This window comes from Mesoplodon densirostris, chromosome 13 (assembly GCF_025265405.1).
Source record: "Mesoplodon densirostris isolate mMesDen1 chromosome 13, mMesDen1 primary haplotype, whole genome shotgun sequence".
NCBI lineage: Eukaryota > Metazoa > Chordata > Mammalia > Artiodactyla > Ziphiidae > Mesoplodon > Mesoplodon densirostris.
Genome location: NC_082673.1, coordinates 18,847,626 through 18,871,030, shown reverse-complemented (window position 1 = coordinate 18,871,030; position 23,405 = coordinate 18,847,626).

Here is a 23,405-nt window from a genome sequence, read left to right as displayed (position 1 = left end):
TCTGGGTTCAAATTCTGCTTCACCACTTGGCAACTGTGGCCAAAGTTTAGTGTGATTAAACACCTCACTAAACTTGAATTTAGTCACATATGAAGGGGAGATGACATTAGTATTTTAGGAATATAGGTTTGTAAGCATTGTCCTTGGGCCAAACCCAGATAAGAGGACAGTGGCATGCCTGGAACTTGGCTGTTTTCTCAGACTCTGCAGGATATGGTGCTCATGAATAGTATCACCAGAAACTGGTGATACTGTTTTTGGGCGTTTCTTTAAGAGTAATTTGAGGTTTTACTTATTTATGTATTTATTTTTGGCTGCATTGGGTCTTTGTTGCTATGCGTGGGCTTTCTCTAGTTGTGGCGAGCGGGGGCTACTCTTCATTGCAGTGCACGGGCTTCTCTTTGCAGTGGCTTCTCTTGTTGGGGAGCACAGGCTCTAGGCGCACAGGCTTCAGTAGTTGCGGTGCGCGGGCTCAGTGTTGTGGCTTGTGGGCTCTAGAGCACAGGTTCAGTAGTTGTGGCACACGGGCTTAGTTGCTCCACGTCATGTGGGATCTTCCTGGACCAGGGCTCGAACCCGTGTCCCCTACATTGGCAGGCGGATTCTTAACCACTGCACCACCAGGGAAGCTCATTAGGGAGGTAAGGGCAAAGTCAAGTCAAGATAGAGCATTCCTTCCTCTGTGGGTCACCTGCTTTCAATATGTTTCTATGTTTTTGGAAAAGTAAAAGGGGAATTCAATCTACTGTTACCATGGATATGTGTAGAGTATCTTCCCAAGAAACCATGACCCACCTGAACTGTTGAAGAAAACACTCCATAGGTTAGTGTGAGGATACAATAAACTAGAAATAATGCATATAAACTGCTTCATGGCATTTGGCATATAATAAATAACTTAAAATTAATCTAAAATTATTAATAAAATTAATATGATTTTGATATGTTACATTTCCAGGGTTTAATACGTTTAAGTCTTTTTTCCAGTTCAACTGGTTATCAGAAAATACAGCTGAAAGAGGCACATAGGGATTATTTTTAATAGCCTCCCTCCCCGTGGCCAAGTTAATTCTCCAAACATCCAAGATTTTCACATTTTATAATCTACTATTATTGGTAGCTCTACAGTGATGCTCCTTAATAATGTACTTGTATAGCACAAGAAGATATTTCTTAAGATATCTATCTACATTTTCTCTCAATAAAATTTCAACGTATATTATTTAATACCTATAGAGATAAAAAATTGAATAGTAATTGAAATATTGGAGCCTCCCTCTCCCCCCACTGCACCCTCTAAACTCAAACATACTGTCACTAAGTTGCCACAGCACTTCTTATTCAGGCTCATAAACCAAGTTCTTTCATGCATTACTTTACATAATTTTCCACCAGTTTATCCTTTCTTTATTCCAGGCTTTTCACATTTAATTTATAATGTTTTGCCAAACTTGGGTATAGTACTTTAAAGGTCCTGACCATTGTTAAGTATAATGAAAGGATTATTTCTTAGCATTTAATAATGTAGCATTTAATACAATACTGTACTGTATTTTTTTACAATATCCTCCATAATAGTTATAATAATATTATATTATATTAAAATATTATATTAAATTATAATATTTTAAAAAGAAAGCATCTGTTTAGCAATTATTGGCTGTCTACACAATCACATGGGTTCCATTAACTTTCCTTGAGCGTCAACAGATACATAGCCAAGTCTGTGTTTATCAATATAAAAAGTTTCATTGAATGGAATATTTAACTTGAATGTTTAATTTTCACTTTAAGGGAGTCTACAACTAGGGTCCAAAGCAAAAGGTATAAACAAAGGAGAAATTTAAAATGCAGATAAATGACTGAGAAGAAATCAATATTGTAAATGACAAAGTATCCAAATCCCACTGTAAGAACACAGATCCAAGAAGGAAGAGAAGTCAAATGGGAAAGCATTCATCTTGATTTCTCTGACGTGTGGCAATTTTTCTGGAGAGAGAAGAGGTTTAAAGGAATTCAAACATCAAAATACTCAATTTACCCAGCAGTTAGGTGCAATAGAAAAATAAGCTTAGTTAAAGGAGAGCTAGTTTTGACCTTTTGGCTGACCTGAGGGCAACTTAATTTTATAAATGCATTTTAGTTACAAAAGTTTAAATTTTCCTCCAAATGAGCTTTTATCTCTTAAAATAGGAGGGATCAAATGAAATAATAGTTCTTAAGAATATGAATCTTAGTTCTAATGAGATCTGAACCTGAGACTTGAGCTCTCATATGAACTCAGCGATCCTCCTGTAGTCTGCAAAATCTAATCAGCTCTTGGAAAAGAAACACAATCAGGGTTATTTTTTTAAGTCAAAATTTGAAGTGGATGAAAAAGAAAAAGTCAGAATACTCACAGTAATTGTAGAAATAAATTTCAAAATACTTTAGAAATAATTTTTCTAACTTGCAATGCATTCCCAGGTCACTAAGGAAACAAAATAGCACCACTGTTTTACTATTTAATTGGTCAAATGCATTGGAAAGAAATATTTTATATGCTCAACAGGCTCAACTTCATTCCTATTTGCATTGGCAGATCAAATGCACTTGACAATGACTACATCCAACAATCAGAAACTGGGTAAAAATTCTAGAAGATGCTATAAAAGAAAAAAGAAAGGAATGTTGTAACAAATTCATAACCAAATCAAAACAGTAAGGAATATCTAAAATTCTTCTTCCACAGTGAAAATGAATGAGTATTTGATATATGACCAAGGAAAAAAGATCATTATAAATTTTAATATTGACTTGCAGGAGGGTACAGTATAGCAGGGGAATAAAAAGCCATTATTACGTGTATTGAAGAATAATATTTCTCAGTGCTCTATTATAAAGCAGTATTCCTTTATATAGTTCACCTTGTTGTACTCTTTATATAAATCCTCTGTCAGATAATAAAAGTCTCAAAAATGATATCGTTTCAATATGAAATCTAAAAAAAGGGTACAAATGAACTTATTTACAAAACAGTAGTAGAGTCACGGATGTAGAAAACAAACTTATGGTTACAGGGATAAGGGGGGAAGGGATAAATTGGGAGATTGAGATTGACATATACACACTACTATATATAAAACAGATAACTAATAAGGACCTACTGTATATCACAGGGAACTCTACTCAATACTCTGTAATGACCTATATGGGAAAAGAATCTGAAAAAAATTAAAGGTAGATATATGTATATGTACGCCTGAAACTAACAAAACATTGTAAATCAACTATACTCCAATAAAAATATTTTTAAAAGCCTCATAAAGAGGTGTTTGTATAATGCACCTTTATAGTTCTAGTTCCCTATCTGCCTTATAGAAAATGTTCAATACATGCTTATTAACTTAATTGACAATAATATTTCATATTGATGTCTTAATTCTAAAGGGCGTTAAGTATCTTGATATAGAAAAATAGGGAGACTTGAAGCCAGGAAAGCCTGGGTTCTAATTCTAACTTTTCAACAAACTAATTGTATGTCTGTTCTTTTTCTTGATTACATGAGAATAATAAAAGAGAAACACAATAAAATGTAAATGGCTCAATAAAAAGAACACGTGAAATGCTAAATTAAAATATGATGCACCTAGAATAATAGTATGCAACTTCAAGAAGAGTTGCACAATAAGGAAGAAAATACAATCATTTGTCTAAATTAGAAATAGACCATGTTCAATAAAAATATTTATTCTTTCTGGGCTGAAGTTTTGGGACACTTTCAACTTTGAAATCTTGAGGGAGCCTCTTAGCACGGAGACCAGCCAGGATTCCCAAATCAGCTGCTAGAATCATAGAAGCATGGGGGAAGGTAATGAAATATAAGACACTGACAGCAACTTCCTCAGTTTTTGCTAGAGAACACTGTTACTAAGGAATGGTAGGAATGTAGGTTTGTGGGTGTTTTTTTATTACTTTGTTTTGATTATCTATAATTTCTAATTTCTCAATACTAACCGCATTATTTATTTAAAAAGCAATCACAAAGGCATTTAAATAGGGATATTGTTGGGAGGGCACACATCTGTAAAACAGAAGGTACTTTATTGTTAAACAAGGAAAAGGCGGTGCTTCACAGACAATCTTTTCAATGTGGAGCATTAATACAAGTTAGACATAGATTTGCTGGGAGTTTTGCTGGTATGGTAGACATAACAACTATTTGCCAATATCCACGTCTTTCTCTTTTTCCAGATATGTGGAAGAATCACACTTCCCCACCATTTTGAAATTGAACATGGCTGTATGATGTGTTCTGGTGAATAAAATATGAACAGAGTTCATGAGTGTCGCCTCTGGGTAGAAACATTTAAGAGAGCTGATGTGCAATTCTGTTTGTTCTCTTCCCCAGCTCCCAGTGAAGAGGCTGTGTTTTGGACATGGTGTAGCACAAGATGGTGAAGTGTTGCTCAACCTGGGTCATGAGATTGATGTGTAGAAGAGTGTTGACGTGGAGAGTTGCCTGGTCCTGCAGCAGACCTTACATGAGCAAGAAATAAACATCTGGTAGGTGAGCCACAAAATCATGGTGTTGTCTGTAACTACATCACCTAGACCTCTGATCAACATAGCTGGCGTATGCCATAGCCCAAAATACAAAAGGTTTGAGTTTGGTATGAGCCCTTTAAAGCTGGCTAAAGTTAAAACCAATAGATAATCTATGGCAAGAATCAAGAGTAAAGGATTCTCTTGGCTTACTTGGTAAAGTGAGTTGTGAATCGGGTGATACAAGTCAGCCCACGTTTCAGTTCAAGCTTTGCTACTAGTTAGTGCATGGTTTTCTCTCAGTCTATTACCTCACTTGTAAAATAGAAATAACAACCTAACAATAGACTGGGGTTATGTCTATGTTGAGATTATCTAAAGGGCTTAGTACAGCTGATGCTCAACACATTTTGTTTTCTTCCCGTATTCTTCCTTCTTTCATATGAGCAAGCACCATATTCCGGGAAAGGAAAGGTAGTATTCTAGGCTCCGAGCTTCCAGCAATGGACAAAGCAAAAAATCTCTGTCCATATACAGAAGTGAGATGCAAGAAACCAGACATTCAATCAGAGGAATTATGTATCTGTGACTTTCCTCTGGAGATATTCAATACGACCTTTAAAAGCTTTTAACATTTAGTATAATGTGTAGTCTAGACAATAAATCTACCTTTCTTTGGTGGGAAATAAGACCAGACTGCCAGCTGCAGGAGGTAAGATATAGTATTCGCCTTATTCATAATTGTGTCTTCAGTGCTTGTCACAGGTCCTAGTGAAAAGCAGAAATGTTCTAAGTATTTGTTGAATTAATGAATAAATGAGTGAACAAATTAAGCATGCACCAGCCCAGAGAACAGATTAAAATGTGATGATCATAGATTATTTTATTTCTTTCATTCATTCACTCATGCACTAAATATTCAAGGTCTGCTTTGGGTGTTGAAGGTAGAGCAGCGAAAGAAAGCAAGTCCTATCACCACTGAGCTTACACTTTCTGGGTCACTAAAATTATTTTTGATGACAGATGGGTGGGTAGGCCGATTTATGTTGCGAAAATCAGCTTATTCAGTGATCACACTTCAGTAGACTTTGGTAAATTGGAGTGTCATCAGAGATTAGTCTAAATACTTACAAAATCTTTGGCAGAATAGTACAAGATTTACTGTGTCTATGGTTTCATTTAAAAAAAAATGGGTACTGAGATTTGCATTCAAACTACATTGCTACATCTGTCATTTGTTTTCACATTATTAGCCCATGTGTTAGTAATTAAGAATGCTTTGGCTGGAGAGGAAAAAATTAATTGGTTTGTTTTCATAACAGTGATTTAATCTTCGGCTTTTGATAGAAATAAACAATAACAAAAGAAAGAGTAAAACCTTAAAATAAACTACATGGTGACTTGAAGGTAAACAAGTCAACTGTTTCAACATAAATTGTGTGACGGAGTGGGTGTGGAGGTGCTGGGGAGTAGTAGTTTAATCTAGATATACTTTATGTCCTACAAATAAGTGAGTTACTGTTCTACTCTGGATGCTCAATATAGAACTTCCTGACCAGTGTCTTGTTTTCCCCATACATTCTCATCTGCTTCATGAAGATGAGAAAATACCCAGTATAAAAGCTGTAGACAAGGTAGACAATTTCTACTCGTTTGTACTCCAAAAACATTGTAAAGAGTTAATATAATATATAAAGTGCCTTGGCCACTATTTCTACTATCTATTTTTAATATTAAAAAATTACATTTATATTGAAATAGAAGGGATTTAATCCAGATTTTAAAATGTACTGTATTAATAAACATAAGATCTGCTAGTTGCTTGTAGCTAAGAGAATTTTGGGAAAATGCCAACCCTCTGCACTTATATAGTAATGTTACTTACTCCAAAATATTATTGAGAGATTAAGTAAGGTGATCCACACTCAGTGCTTAGCACCATACCTCACACAAAATGCATACAAAATTTTCAATAAATGTTAGCTGCTTTATGGTCTTTTTTGTTACGGGTTCTCAATAACAGGAGAAAGAATATACTAGTGTAAAAAGAAGTCATGTGTCTTACTCATAATCAGAAAAAGGAACTGAATTATCTTTTGATGACTCTTACAGCAATAGAATAACATTAATAACTTATTATTACTATTATAACAATGTAAGCCTAGCAGTAATACTTATTTTGCCACAATTATTAAATGCAAATTTCTAATTTCTAATAACAAATAACTTCTAAAATCTTTACCTTCTCACTCTGCATGTAAAGCACCACATTCCAATCTTCACTCATTTTTCTAGGGATACTAAGTTTGCTGCTTTAGCAGTTATTTTACTAAACATGTACAAGTGTAAACTTGGTACGGTGCTGTGAAGGAGACTACCAGTCAATATCCTTCATGTCAAAATTTCATGCTGGAGTCGGATCCTAAGTGATGAAATGGATGGGGGCTAGAGGCATCTCTACAAGCCCTGTCATCCCCAAAACAATGCTTCATTCCATAGAGTCTACAGGAAAGCAGTCCAATTTGCAAACCAAACCAATCCTGGATAAGACTCCAACAATGACACAGCCCAGAGTCTTAAACTCTCTAGGTATAAGAATACACCATTGACAGCTTTAGGTCATTTGCCCAACTTTGGTGAGCCACAGTCTTTACTTCTCATGTCTGTTGAAAAGGAAAGATGAAAACCTGAAACCAGCATTTTCTTGACAGACACATGCTGTCCTGACATGTAAGCTATTTCCCCCAAATTGAGAGAAACTACAGATTTGCTAAATATCTCTGGGGAGTGAAAATGGTATTTGCCAATGGATCAAGTACAACAATAGTCACTTACAAAGTGCTACTGTACAGAAGACGCAATCCCTGAAAACAAGAGAAATCAGAATTCAGAAAAAGCATGTGATGTTGTGCCTGCCCATCAAAATGTATTTCGAATGAAACATTAGCACTTAAGAACAAAGGGATTAAAGCAAGTTCTTGGGGGAGACCTTCAAGATGGCAGAGGAGTGAGACCTGGAGATCGCCTTCCTCCCCACAAATACATCAGAAATACATCTACATGTGGAACAACTCCTACAGAACACCTACTGAACGCTGGCAGAAGACCTCAAACCTCCCAAAAGGCAAGAAACTCCCACGTACCTGGGTAGGGCAAAAGAAAAAAGAATAAACAGAGACAAAAGGATAGGGACGGGCCCTGCACCAGTGGGAGGGAGCTGTGAAGGAGGAAAGGTTTCCACACACTAGGAGCCCCTTCGCGGGCGGAGACTGCGGGTGGCGGCGGGGTGGGGGGAACTTCGGAGCCACGGAGGAGAGCACAGCAACAGGGGTGCGGATGGCAAAGCGGAGAGATTCCCGCACAGAAGATTGGTGCCGACCAGCACTCACCAGCCCGAGAGACTTGTCTGCTCCCCCGCCGCGGTGGGCGGGGGCTGGGAGCTGAGGCTCGGGGCTTCGGTCGGATCCCAGGGAGAGGACTGGGGCTGGTGGCGTGAACACAGCATGAAGGAGTTAGTGCACCACGGCTGGCCGGGAGGGAGTCTGGGGAAAAGTCTGGACCTGCCGAAGAGGCAAGAGACTTTTTCTCGCCTCTGTGTTTCCTGGTGCGCGAGGAGAGCGGATTCAGAGCGCCACTTAAAGGAGCTCCAGAGACGGGCACGAGCCGCAGATAACAGTGTGGACCGCAGAGATGGGCATGAGACGCTAAGGCCGCTGCTGCCGCCACAAAGAAGCCTGTGTGCGAGTACAGGTCACTCTCCAAACCTCCCTTTCGGGAGCCTGTGTAGCCCGCCACTGCCAGGGCCCCGTGATCCAGGGACAACTTCCCCGGGAGAACGCACGGCGCGCCTCAGGCTACTGCAACGTCACGCCGGCCTCTGCGGCGGCAGGCTCGCCCTGCCTCCGTACCCCTCCCTCCCCCCGTCCTGAGTGAGCCAGAGTCCCCAAATCAGCTGCTCCTTTAACCCCGTCCTGTCTGAGCGAAGAACAGATGCCCTCAGGCGACCTACACGCAGAGGCGGGGCCAAATCCAAACCTGAGCCCGCAGAGCTGTGCGAACAAAGAAGAGAAAGGGAAATCTCCCCCAGCAGCCTCAGGAGCAGCAGATTAAATCTCCACTATCAACTTGATGTACCCTGCATCTGTGGAATAACTGAATAGACAACGAATCATCCCAAATTGAGGCAGTGAACCTTGGGAGCAACGATATATATATATATATATATTTTTTTTTTTTTTTCCTTTTTCCCTTTTTGTGAGTGTGCATGTGTATGCTTCTTTCTGTGATTTTTGCCCGTATAACTTTGCTTTTACCATTTCTCCTACAGTTCTCTCTTGTCTGTTTTATGTTTTTTTCTTTAGTATAGTGAGTGCTTAGCACTTGATGAAATTGGTGGATTTGTTTTTTGGTTTGGTTGCTCTCTTCTTTCTTTCTTATCTTTTTCTTTTTTTTAAGTTACTTTTTAATTTTTTTATTACTTTTTAATTTTTTAAATGTTAATAATTATTTTTTATTTTAATAACTTTATATTGTTGTATTTTATTTTTTTCTTCCTTCCTTTCTTTCTTTTTTTCTCCCTTTTCTTCTGAGCCATGTGGCTAACAGGGTGTTGGTGCTCCAGCCGGGTTTCAGGCCTGTGCCTCTGAGGTGGGAGAGCCAAGTTCAGGACATTGTTCCAGCAGAGACCTCCAGGCCACATGTAATATTAAATGGGGAAACTTCTCCCAGAGATCTCCATCTCAATGCTAAGACCCAGCTCCACTCAACGACCAGAAAGCTACAGTGCTGGACACCCTATGCCAAACAACTAGCAAAACAGGAACACAACCCGACCCATTAGCAGAGAGGCTGTCTAAAATCATAATAAGGTCACAGACACCCCAAATACACCACCAGATGTGGTCCTGCCCACCAGAAAGACAAGAGCCAGCCTCATCCTCCAGAACACAGGCACCAGTCCCCTCCACCAAGAAGGCTACACAACCCACTGAACCAACCTTACACACTGGGGGCAGACACCAATAACAACAGAAATTACGAACCTGCAGCCTGCAAAAAGGAGACCCCAAACACAGTAAGTGAAGCAAAATGAGAAGACAGAGAAATAAACAGCAGATGAAGGAGCAAGGTAAAAACCCACCAGACCAAACAAATAAGAGGAAATAGGCAGTCTAGCAGAAAAAGAATTCACAGTAATGATAGTAAATGTGGTCCAAAATCTTGGGAATAGAATGGAGAAAATACAAGAAACATTTAACAAGGACCTAGAAGAACCAAAGAGCAAACAAACAGTGATGAACAGACCAGTAAATGAAATGAAAAATTCTCTAGAAGGAATCAATAGCAGAATAACTGGGGCAGAAGAACGGATGAGTGACCTGGAAGATAAAATAGTAGAAATAACTACTGAAGAGCAGAATAAAGAAAAAAGAATGAAAACAATTGAGGAGAGTCTCAGAGGCATCTTGGACAACATTAAACACACAAACTTTCGAATTATAGGGGTCCAAGAAGAAGAAGAGAAAAAGAAAGGCACTGAGAAAATATGTGAAGAGATTATAGTTGAAAACTTCCCTAATGTGGGAACGGAAATAGTTAATCAAGTCCAGGAAGCACAGAGAGTCCCATACAGGATAAATCCAAGGAGAAACATGCCAAGACGAATATTAATCAAACTATCAAAAATTAAATACAAATAAAAAATATTAAAAGGAGCAAGGGAAAAAAAACAAATAGCATATAAGGGAATCCCCATAAGATTAACAGCTGATCTGTCAGCAGAAACTCTGCAAGCCAGACGGGAGTGGTGGGACATATTTAGAGTGATGAAGGGGAATACCCTACAACCAAGATTACTCGGCAAGGATGTCATTCAGATTCGATGGAGAAATTAAAACTTTACAGACAAGCCAAAGCTAAGAGGATTCAGCACCACGAAACCAGCCCTACAACAAATGCTAAAGGAACTTCTCTAGGCAGGAAACACAAGAAAACTAAAAAACCTACAATAACAAACCCAAAACAATTAAGAAAATGGTAATAGTAACATATATTTGATAATTACCTTCAATGTAAATGGATTAAATGCTCCAACCAAAAGACATAGACTGGCTGAATGGATACAAAAACAAGACCTGTATATATGCTGTCTACAAGAGACCCACTTCAGACCGAGGGACACATACAGACTGAAAGTGAGGGGATGGATAAAGATATTCCATGCAAGTGGAAATCAAAAGAAATCTGGAAAAGCATTCTCATATGAGACCAAATAGACTTTAAAATGAAGACTATTACAAGAGACAAAGAAAGACACTACATAGTGATCAAAGGATCAATCTAAGAAAAGTTATAACAATTGTAAATATTTATGCACCCAACGTAGGAGCACCTCAATACATAAGGCAAATGTTAACAGCCATAAAAGGAGAAACTGACAGTAACACAATCATCGTAGGGGACTTTAATACCCCACTTTCACCAATGGATGGATCATCCAAAATGAAAATAAATAAGGAAACACAAGCTTTTAATGACACATTAAACAAGATGAACTTAAATGATATTTATAGGACATTCCATCCAAAAACAACACAATACACTTTCTTCTCAAGTGCTCATGGAACATTCTCCAAGTTGGATCATATCTTGGGTCACAAATCAAGCCTTGGTGAATTTAAGAAAATTGAAATCATATCAAGTATCTTTTCCAACCACAATACTATGAGACAGGATATCAGTTAGAGGAAAAAATCTGTAAAAAATAAAAATACATGGAGGCTAAACAACACACTACTTAATAACCAAGAGATCACTGAAGAAATCAAAGAGGAAATCAGAAAATATCTAGAAACAGATGACAATGAAAACACAACTACCTAAAACCTATGAGATGCAGCAAACACGGTCCTAAGAGGGAAGTTTATAGCAATACAATCATACCTCAAGGAACAGGAAACATCTCAAATAAAAAACCTAACCTTGGGCCTCCCTGGTGGCGCAAGTGGTTGAGAGTCCGCCTGCCGATGCAGGGGATACGGGTTCGTGCCCCGGTCTGGGAGGATCCCATATGCCGCGGAGCGGCTGGGCCCGTGAGCCATGGCCGCTGAGCCTGCGCGTCCGGAGCCTGCGCGTCCGGAGCCTGTGCTCCGCAACGGGGGAGGCCACAACAGTGAGAGGCCCGCATACCGAAAAAAAAAAAAAAAAAAACCTAACCTTACAACTAAAGCAATTAGAGAATGAAGAACCAAAAAACGCCAAAGTTAGTAGAAGGAAAGAAATCATAAAGATCAGATCAGAAATAAATGAAAAAGAAATGAAAGAAACAATAGCAAAGATCAATAAAACTAAAAGCTGGTTCTTTGAGAAGATAAAAAAATTGAGAAATAATTAGGCAGACTCATCAGGGAAAAAAGGGAGAAGACTCAAATCAATAGATTTAGAAATGAAAAAGGAGAAGTAACACATGACACTGGAGAAATACAAAGAATCACGAGTGATTACTACAAAAAATTATATGCCAATAAAATGGACAACCTGGAAGAAATGAGCACATTCTTACAAACGCACAACCTTCTGAGGCTGAACCAGGAAGAAGCAGAAAATATAAACAGACGAATCACAAGCACTGAAATTGAGACTGTGATTAAAAATCTTCCAACAAACAAAAGCCCAGGACCAGATGGCTTCACAGGAGAATTCTATCAAAATTTAGAGAAGGGCTAACACCGATCCTTCTCAAACTCTTCAAAAATATAGCAGAGGGAGGAACACTCCTACACTTATTCTACTAGACCACCATCACCCTGATGCCAAAACAAAATAAGGATGTCACAAAGAAAGAAAATTACAGGCCAATATCCCTGATGTACATAGATGCAACAATCCTCAACAAAATACTAGCAAACACAATCCAACAGCACATTAAAAAGATCATACACCATGATCAAGTGGGGTTTATCCCAGGAATTTAAGGATTCTTCAATATAGGCAGATCAATCAATGTGATAAACCATATTAACAAATTGAAGGAGAAAAACCATATGATCACCTCAATAGATGCAGAAAAAGCTTTCAACAAAATTCAACATACATTTACGACAAAAACCCTCCAGAAAATAGGAATAGACGGAACTTACCTGAACATAATAAAGACCATATATGACAAACGCACAGCCAACATCATCCTCAATGGTGAAAAATTGAAACAACTTCCACTAAGATCAGAAAGAAGACAAGGTTGCCCACTCTCACCACTCTTATTCAACATAGTTTTGGAAGTTTTAGCCACAGCAATCAGAGAAGAAAAAGAAATAAAAGAATCCAAATCGGAAAAGAAGAAGTAAAGCTGTCACTGTTTGCAGATGACATGATGCTATACATACAGAATCCTAAGGACACTACCAGAAAACTACTAGATCTAAACAATGAACCTGGTAAAGTAGCAGGATACAAAATTAATGCACAGAAATCTCTTGCATTCCCATACACTAATGATGAAAAGTCTGAAAGAGAAATTAAGGAAACACTCCCATTTACCCTTGTAGCAAAAAGAATAAAATATCTAGGAATAAACGTACCCAAGGAGAGAAAAAACCTGTATTCAAAAAACTACAAGACACTGTGAAAGAAATTAAAGATGTTACAAACAGATGGAGAGATATACCATATTCTTGGATTGGAAAAATCAACATTGTGAAAATGACTATACTACCCAAAGCAATCTACAGGTTCAAGGCAATCCCTATCAAATTACCCATGGCATTTTGCACAGAACTAGAACAAAAAATTTCACAATTTATATGGCAACACAAAAGAACCCGAATAGCCAAATCAATCTTGAGAAAGAAAAACAGAGCTGGAGGAATCAGACTCCCTGACTTCAGACTATACTACAAAGCTACAGTAATCAAGAGAGTATGGTACTGGCACAAAAACAGAAATAAAGATCAATGGAACAGGACAGAAAGCTCAGAGATAAACCCATGCACATATGGTCACTTATTTTTGATATAGGAGGCAAGAATATACAATGGAAAAAAGACAGCCTCTTCAATAAGTGGTGTTGGGAAAACTGGGCAGCTACATATAAAAGAATGAAATTAGAACACTCCCTAACACCATACACAAAAATAAACTCAAAATGGATTAAAGACCTAAATGTAAGGCCAGACACTATAAAACTCTTAGGGGAAAGCATAGGCAGAACACTCTATGACATAAAATACAGCAAATCCTTTTTGACTCACCTCCTAGTGAAATGGAAATAAAAACAAAAATAAACAAATGGGACCTAATGAGACCTAAAAGCTTTTGTACTACAAAGGAAACCATAAAGAAGATGAAAAGACCACCCTCAGAATGGAAGAAAATATTTGCAAATGAAGCAACTGACAAGGGATTTATCTCCAAAATTTACAAGCAGCTCATGCAGTTCAATATCAAGAAAACAAACAACCCAATCAAAAAATGGGCAGAAGACCTAAATCTCCATAGAAGATATCCAGATTGCCAACAAACACATGAAAGGATGCTCAACATCACTAATTATTAGAGAAATGCAAATCAAAACTACAATGAGTCATCATCTCTCACCAGTCAGAATTGCCATCACCAAAAAATCTACAAACAATAAATGCTGGAGAGGGTGTGGAGAAAAGGGAACCCTCTTGCACTGTTGGTGGGAATGTAAGTTGATACAACCCCTATGGAGAACAGTTTGGAGGTTCCTTAAAAAACTAAAAATGGAACTACCATACGACCTAGCAATCCCACTACTGGACATATACCCTGAGAAAACCATAATTCAAAAAGAGTCATGTACCACAATGTTCATTGTATTTGTATTTACACTAGCCAGGACATGGAAGCAACGTGTGTCCATCGACAGATGAATGGGTAAAGAACATGTGGCACATAAATACAATGGAATATTACTCAGCCATAAAAAGAAACGAAATTGAGTTATTTGTAGTGAGGTGGATGGACCTAGAGTCTGTCATACAGAGTGAAGTAAGTCAGAAAGAGAAAAACTAATACCATATTCTAACACATATACATGGAGTCTAAAAAAAAAAATGGTTATGAAGAACCTAGGGACAGGATAGGAATAAAGATGCAGATGTAGAGAATGGACTTGAGGACACGGAGTTGGGGGAAGGGTAAGCTGGGACAAAGTGAGAGAGTGGCATGGACTAATATGTACTACCAAATGCAAAGTAGATAGCTACTGAAAAGAAGCCACATAGTACAGGCAGATCAGGTTGGAGTTTTGTGACCACCTAGAGGGGTGTTATAGGGAGGGGGAGAGGGAGATGTTAGAGGGAGGGGATGTGGGGATATATGTATAGGTATAGCTGATTCACTTTGTTATAAAGCAGAAACTAATACACCATTGTGAAGCAATTATACTCCAATAATGATGTTTAATAAACAAACAAACAAACAAACAAACCAAGTTCTTGAAGACTGTACTTCCACATAGTTAGGTCTGAAACGTAATCCTCTAGTTGAACTCTTTCATTATTGAAAAGCATCAGCAACCTCATAAATGTTTCCCATGTCTATGCAAAATATAGGAGCAATAAAGCAGTAAGTAAGATACATGTTAGGAAAGAAAATTACAATGTTATTATCTAAATCCAATGGAGACATTTATTAAATGTTATTTAAATAAAACATTTATTAAAATGTTAACTTTAGCTTTGAAGATTTTTTCCAAATATCATTAAGTTCAAAAAAGTATTATTTAGCCACAAACTATGTAGAAGTCTTGCCCTCAGCTATAATGAGTATTAGATGCCTCCCCACCCCACCTCCTTCCATCTACCATCTGGATTTTCTTTACTCACTCCCCACATCAATATGTTAACCTAAATAGAGAAGAGATCCTGCACCACTAAAGATAGTTCTAATTTCAGAATCTTTCCCTCTTTATACTTTTCATAATATCCTTAATTGACACGTTTTTATTATTCTAACACATGATCCCCTTGTTTCCCCATTATTCCTCCTCTTCTTTTTTTTAATTCTAGAATTTTATTTTATTTTTATACAGTAGGTTATTATTAGTTATCCATTTTATACATATTAGTGTATATAGGTCAAACCCAATCTCCCAATTCATCACACCACCATGCCACTGCCCCGCCACTTTCCCCCCTTGGTGTTCCTACGTTTGTTCTCTACATCTGTGTCTCAATTTCTGCCCTGAAAACCGGTTCCTCTGTACCATTTTTCTAGGTTCCACATATATGTGTTATTATACAATATTTGTTTTTCTCTTTCTGACTTACTTCACTCTGTATGACAGTCTCTAGATCTATCCACGTCTCAACAAATGACTCAGTTTCGTTCCTTTTTATGGCTGAGTAATAGTTCATTGTATATATGTACCACATGTTCTGTAACCATTCGTCTCTTGATGGGCAATTAGGTTGCTTACATGTCCTGGCTATTGTAAATAGTGCTGTGATGAACATTGGGGTGCACGTGTCTTTTTGAATTATGGTTTTCTGTGGGTATATGCCCAGTAGTGTGATTGTTGTGTCATATGGTAATTCTATTTTTAGATTTTTAAGGAACCTCTGTACTGTTCTCCATACTGGCTGTATCAATTTACATTCCCACCAACAGTACAAGAGGGTTCCCTTTTCCCCACACCCTCTCCAGCATTTCTTGTTTGTAGATTTTCTGATGATGCCCATTCTAACTGGTGTGAGGTGATACCTCATTGTTGTTTTGATTTGCATTTCTCTAATAATTAGTGATGTTGAGCAGATTTTCATGTGCTTCCTGGTCATCTGTATGTCTTCTTTGGAGAAATGTCTATTTAGGTCTTCTGCCCATTTTTGGATTGGGTTCTTTGTTTCTTTGATATTGAGCTGCACGAGCTGCTTGTATACTTTGGAGATTAATCCTTTGTCTGTTGTGTCATTTGCAAATATTTTCTCCCATTCTCAGGGTTGTCTTTTCACCTTGTTTATGGTTTCATTTGCTGTGCAAAAGCTATTAAGTTTCGTTAGGTCCCATACATTTATTTTTGTTTTTATTCTCATTACTCTAGGAGGTGGCTCAAAAGGGATCTTGCTGTGATTTTTGTCATAGCGTGTTCTGCCTATGTTTTCTTCTAAGAGTTTTATAGTGCCTGACCTTACATTTAGGTCTTTAATCCATTTTGAGTTTATTTTTGTGTATGGTGTTAGGGAGTGTTCCAATTTCATTCTTTTATATGTAGCTGTCCAGTTTTCCCAGCACCACTTATTGAAGAAGCTGTCTTTTCTCCATTGTATATTCTTACCTCCTTTATCAAAAATAGGGTGACCATATGTGCATGGGTTTACCTCTGGGCGTTCTATCCTGTTCCATTGATCTATATTTCTGTTTTTGTGCCAGTACCATACTGTTTTGATAACTGTAGTTTTGTAGTATAGTCTGAACTCAAGGAGCCTGATTCCTCCAGCTCTGTTTTTCTTTCTCAAGATTGCTTTGGCTATTCATGGTCTTTTGCGTTTCCATATGAATTGTAAAATTTTTTGTTCTACTTCTCTGAAAAAGGCCACTGGTAATTTTATACAGATTGCATTGAATCTGTAGATTGCTTTGGGTAGTAGAGTCATTTTCACAATATTGATTTTTCCTGTCCAAGAAATTGGTATATCTCTCCATCTGTTAGTATCACCTTTAATTTCTTTCACCAGTGTGTTATAATTTTCTGCATAAAAGTCTTTTGTTTCCCTAGGTAGAATTATTCCTAGGTATTTTATTCTTTTTGTTGCAGTGGTAAATGGGAGTGTTTCCTTAATTTCTTTTTCAGATTTTTCGTCATTACTGTATAGGAATGCAAGAGATTTCTGTGCATTAATTTTGTATCCTGAAACTTTACCAAATTCATTGATTAGCTCTAGTAGTTTTCTGGTGGCATCTTTAGGATTCTCTATGTTTAGTATCATGTCATCTGAAAACAGTGACAGTTTCACTTCTTCTTTTCCAATATGTATTCTTTTTATTTCTTTTTCTTCTCTGATTGCCATGGCTAGGAATTCCAAAACTATGTCGAATAATAATGGTGAGAGTGGACATCCTTGTCTTGTTCTTGATCTTAGAGGAAATTCTTTCAGTTTTTCACCATTGAGAACGATGTTTGCTGTGGGTTTGTCTTCTATGGCCTTTATTATGTTGAGGTAGTTTCCCTCTATTCCCACACTCTGGACAGTTTTTATCATAAATGGGTGTTGAATTTTGTCAAAAGCTTTTTCTGCATCTATTGAGATGATTATATGGTTTTTCTTTTCAATTTATTAATATCGTGTATCACATTGATTGATTTGCATATATTGAAAAATCCATGCATCCCTGGGGTAAATCTAAATTCATCATGGTGTATGACCCTTTTAATGTGTTGTTGCGTTCTGTTTGCTAGTATTTTGTTGATGATTTCTGCATCTATATTCATGAGTGATATTGGTCTGTAGTTTTCTTCTTTTGTAGTATCTTTTTCTGGTTTTGGTATCAGGGTGATGGTGCCCTCATAGAACGGGTTTGGGAGTGTTCCTTCCTCTGCAATTTTCTGGAAGAGTTTGAGAAGGATAGGTGTTAGCTCTTCTTTAAATGTTTGATAGAATTCACCTGTGAAGCCATCTGCTCCTGGACTTTTGTCTGTTGGAAGATTTTAATCACAGTTTCAATTTCATTACTTCTGATTTGTCTGTTCATATTTTCCATTTCTTCCTGGTTCAGTCGTGGAAATTTATGCCTTTATAAGAATTTGTCCATTTCTTCCAGGTTGTCCATTTTATTGGCATAGAGTTGCTTGTAGTAGTCTCTTAGGATGCTTTGTATTTCTGCAGTGTCCATTGTAACTTTTCCTTTTTCATTTGTAATTTTATTGATTGGAGCCCTCTCCCTCTTTTTCTTGATGAGTCTGGCTTGGTTTATCAATTTTATTCATCTTCTCAAAGAACCAGCTTTTAGTTTTATTGATCTTTGCTATTGTTTTCTTTTTTTCTATTTCACTTATTTCTGCTCTGATCTTTGTGATTTCTTTCCTTCTGCTAACTTTGGGGGGGTGTTGCTCTTCTTTCTCTAGTCCCTTTAGGTGTAATGTTAGATGGTTTATTTGAGATATTTGTTGTTTCTTGAGGTACGATTGTATTGCTATAAACTTTCCTCTTAAAACTACTTTTGCTACCTCCCATAGGTTTTGGATCATCATGTTTCCATTGTCATTTGTCTCTAGATATTTTTTGATTTCCTCTTTGATTTCTTCAGTGATCTCTTGGTTATTTCATAATGTATTGTTTAGCCTCCATGTTTTGTGAAAAAAACGTAAAGGTTTTTTCCCTGTAATTGATTTCTAATCTCATAGCATTGTGCTCAGAAAAGATGCTTAATATGATTTCAATTTTCTTAACTTTACTAAGGCTTGATTTGTGACCCGAGATGTGATCTATCTTAGAGAATGTTCCATGCGCACTTGAGAAGAAAGTGCAATCTGCTGGGTTTGGATGGAATGTCCTATAAATAACAATTAAATATATCTGGTCTATTGTGCCTTTTAAAACTTGTGTTTCCTTATTTTTTGTTTGGATGTTGTGTCCATTGGTGTAAATGAAGTTTTAATGTCCCCCACTATTATTGTGTTACTGTCGATTTCCTCTTTTATAGCTGTTAGCAGTTACCTTATGTATTGAGGTGCTCCTTTGTCGGATGCATATATATTTATAATTGTTATCATCTTCTTGGATTGATCCCGTGATCATTATGTAGTGTCCTTCCTTGTCTCTTGTAACATTCTTTATTTTGAAGTCTATTTTATCTGATATGAGTGTTGTTATCCAGGTTTCTTTTGATTTCCATTTGCATGGAATATCTTTTTCCATCCCCTCACTTTACATCTGTATGTGTCCCTAGGTCTGAAGTGGGTCTTTTGTAGACAGCATATATATGGGTCTTGTTTTTGTATCCATTCAGCGAGCCTGTGTCTTTTGGTTGGAGCATTTAATCCGTTCACGTTTAAGGTAATTATCGATATATGTATGTTCCTATTTCCATTTTCTTCATTGTTTGGCGTTTGTTTTTTTAGGTCCTTTTCTTCTCTTGTGTTTCCTGCCTAGAGAAGTTCCTTTAGCATTTGCTGTAGAGCTGGTTTCATGGTGCTGAATTCTCTTAGTTCTGCTTGTCTCTAAAGCTTTTGATTTCTCCATCGAATCTGAATGAGATCTTTGCCAGGTAGAGTAATCTTGGTTGTAGATTTTTACCTTTCATCAATTTAAATATGTCATGACATTTCCTTCTGGCTTGTAGAGTTTCTGCTGAGAAATCAGCTGTTAACCTTATGGGAGTTCCCTTGTATGTTATTTGTCAATTTTCCCTTGCTGTAATTTTTATTTGTCTTTAATTTTTGCCTATTTGATTACTATGTGTCTAAGCCTGTTTCTCCTTGGGTTTATCCTGTATGGGACTCTCTGTGCTTCCTGGACTTGGGTGGCTATTTCTTTCCCCATGTTAGGGAAATTTTTGACTATAATCTCTTCAAATATTTTCTCGGGTCCTTTCTCTCTCTCTTCTCCTTCTGGGACCCCTATAACGTGAATGTTGTTGCATTTAATGTTGTCCCAGAGGTCTCTTAGGCTGTCTTCATTTCTTTTCACTCTTTTTTCTTTAGTGTGTTCCACAGCAGTGAATTCCACCGTTCTGTGTTCCAGGTCACTTATCCGCTCTTCTGCCTCAGTTCTGCTATTCATTCCTTCTAGTGTATTTTCCATTTCAGTTATTGTATTGTTCATCCTCTGTTTGCTTGTTCTTTCATTCTTCCAGGGCTTTGTTAAACATTTCTTGCATCTTCTCGATCCTTGCCTCCATTCTATTTCCATGGTCTTGGATCATCTTCATTATCATTATTCTGAATTCTTTTTCTGTAAGGTTGCCTATCTCCACTTGTTCTCATTGTTTTTCTTGGGTTTTTCTTGTTCCTTCATCTGGTATATGGCCCCCTGCCTTTTCATCTTGTCTATCTTTCTGTGACTGTGGTTTTTGCTCCACAGGCTGCAGGGCTTGTAATTCTTCTTGCTTTTGCTGTCTTTCCTCTGCTGGATGAGACTATCTAAGAGTCTTGTGCAAGTTTCCTGATGGGAGGGACTGGTGGTGGGTAGAGCTGGCTGTTGATCTGGTGTGCAGAGCTCAGTAAAACTTTAATCCACTTGTCTGCTGATGGGTGGGGCTGGATTCCCTCCCTGTTGGTTGTTTGGCCTGAGGCAACCCAACACTGGAGCATACTGGGCTCTTTTGTGGGACTATTGGCAGACTCTGGGAGGGCTCACGCCAAGGAGTACTTCCCAGAACTTCTGCTGCCAGTGTCCTTGTCCTCACAGTGAGACACAGCCACCCCCAGCCTCTGCAAGAGACCCTCCAACACTAGTAGTTAGGTCTGGTTCAGTCTCCCATGGTTTCACTGCTCCTTCCCCTGGGTCCTGATGCACACACTACTTTGTGTGTGCCCTCCCAGAGTGGAGTCTCTGTTTTCCCCAGTCCTGTCGAAGTCCTGTAATCAAATCCCACCAGTCTTCAAAGTCTGATTCTCTAGGAATTCCTCCTCCTGTTGCCAGACCCCCAGGTTGGGAAGCCTGACGTGGGGCTCAGAACCTTCACCCCAGTATGTGGACTTCTGTGGTATAAGTGTTCTCCAGTTTGTGAGTCACACACCCAGCAGTTATTGGATTTGATTTTATTGTGATTGCACCCCTCCTACCATCTTATTGTGGCTTCTCCTTTGTCTTTGGATTTGGGGTATCTTTTCTGGTGAGTTCCAGTGTCTTCCTGTCGATGATTGTTCAGCAGTTAGTTGTGATTCTGGTGCTCTTGCAGGAGGGCGTGAGAGCACATCCTTCTACTCCGCCATCTTGAACCAATCATCCTCCTCTTCTTGCCTTTTTATCTTAGCTCAATAAGTTGTGTTTACTTTCAGTTCTGTTATTTCTTTTCTATACCTTAAAATTTCCATTTTTCAACCTCACTTTCGTAGTTTCTTCTGTGACCCACCTTCTCTAGATTGGTCCCTGTATTTTGCATCTAACTACTTTATCTTACCTAGTCTGTGTTTTTCGTCTGACCTTAACACCCCAGTGAATATACTTGGAAATTCCACTACCTCTAACCTTTGGCATGTAGATAAAATTTTCCAATTTGGAATAACAAGAATGCATGCCTCTGTTCAGAGAGCTCTGCACTAATGCTGACCAACCAAACAGCGATGGAAAAGCATGGATGAGCTTATTACACTTATGTTAGGTCCTTAGCCTGCTTTCCATTACGACAGCTCTGCTTTCTTATATGCTTTGTGCATTTGGACCAGCAACTATTTTCATAAGTACACTAGCTGCAGTTTATTAAAATTCAATGCAAAACACCTATCACCCAGATCTTGGTTTCTAATATCCTCTGCAATAAAAGGAACCAAAATTCTTGAAGTAAAGCCTGATTTTAGGACTAGTGTAGGAAGTATAGAAAATGAGCCTGGAGCACTAGTAGTGCCAGAAAATAAAATAAAATAAAAAATCTACCTTAATGGGGGTATGTCAAAGGGACACAGAAGCCATGTGAAAGAGTTTCCAATGGCCAATATGGAATAATATGAGCAAAAAAATAAAATAAGTAGTATTGGATTATAATCCAAAGTGTAAAATAAACATCCATGAGTCCATACTGACATAAATAAGTGATCAATTAATAAATAAATGAGGAAAGACAGATCTTCCATACAGGAGAATCCCAAATAATTTATGTAGCTACTCTGCCCACAAGGAGGAGAAGAATATCTCTGCATTCCTTAGGTGTTGACTGCACGTGGTGACTTCCTACCAAAGAGTACAGTATGGAAAGGGGGGAGACAGATAAATGTTACAGTGGAGAAAGTTGACACCTCAGCCAGGATCATGATCAACATCAACAGTGATGTTATATTGATGTTATTAGCATACACTCTTGATATGACATGATGAAATGGCCCTTTACCTTTATTGTCTTCTCCCTTAAACATATGATTCCAGTCTATTCATGAAAAAACAATCAACCAAGTTCCAAAAGGAGGGCATTCTAAAAAAAAACAAAAATAAAAAATCCTGAACAGTACTCCTCAAAACTATCAAGGTAACCAAAAGGAAGGAAAATCTCAGACATGGTCACAGTCAAGGAGAAACCAGGAACCCAAGGAGACATGACACATAAATATGTCCTGGATGACATCTTGGAACAGAAAAGGGACATTCAGTAAATACTAAGGAAGTTTGACTAAAGTGTGGTTTACAGTCATGTATGAATATCGATGCACTCATTGTAACAAACATACCGTACTAATGTAAGAGGTTAATAATAGAGGAAGCTCTGTGTAGGATATATGATGAATGCTGTACTATCTTCTCAATTTTTCATTCTAAAACTAACCTAAATTTAAATCTAGAAAATAAATTATCTTTAAAAATTGATGGGATACAAATGAGGAAAGAAGAGAACAAGTAAGATTTTTAGGAGTTGTTGATGGGAGACAACTTAGAGCCAGAAGGAGGCATCTGCAGCAAAGGATGGATCCCAGAGATGTTTTTCCCAAGAGTGTGTGACAAGTCTGGAGAATGTTTGTACTTTGATGAAAAGATGTTAATGCCTGGCCTTCTCCCACCTGAGGGATGCATCAGCACTGTCCTCCTGCCTACAGCACTCCCACCCATGTCATGCTTTGGGGCTAAACTTTAACTTCACATTCTTGGAACAGTTTTTGCAGACCTTCAGATGAGGTTAGGTCTCTCAGTATTGCTTCTCAGCACCTTCTACCTCTCTTTCACAGCATATTTGTAAGGGAATCATTTAATGCCCTTTCTCATGGGGCTGTC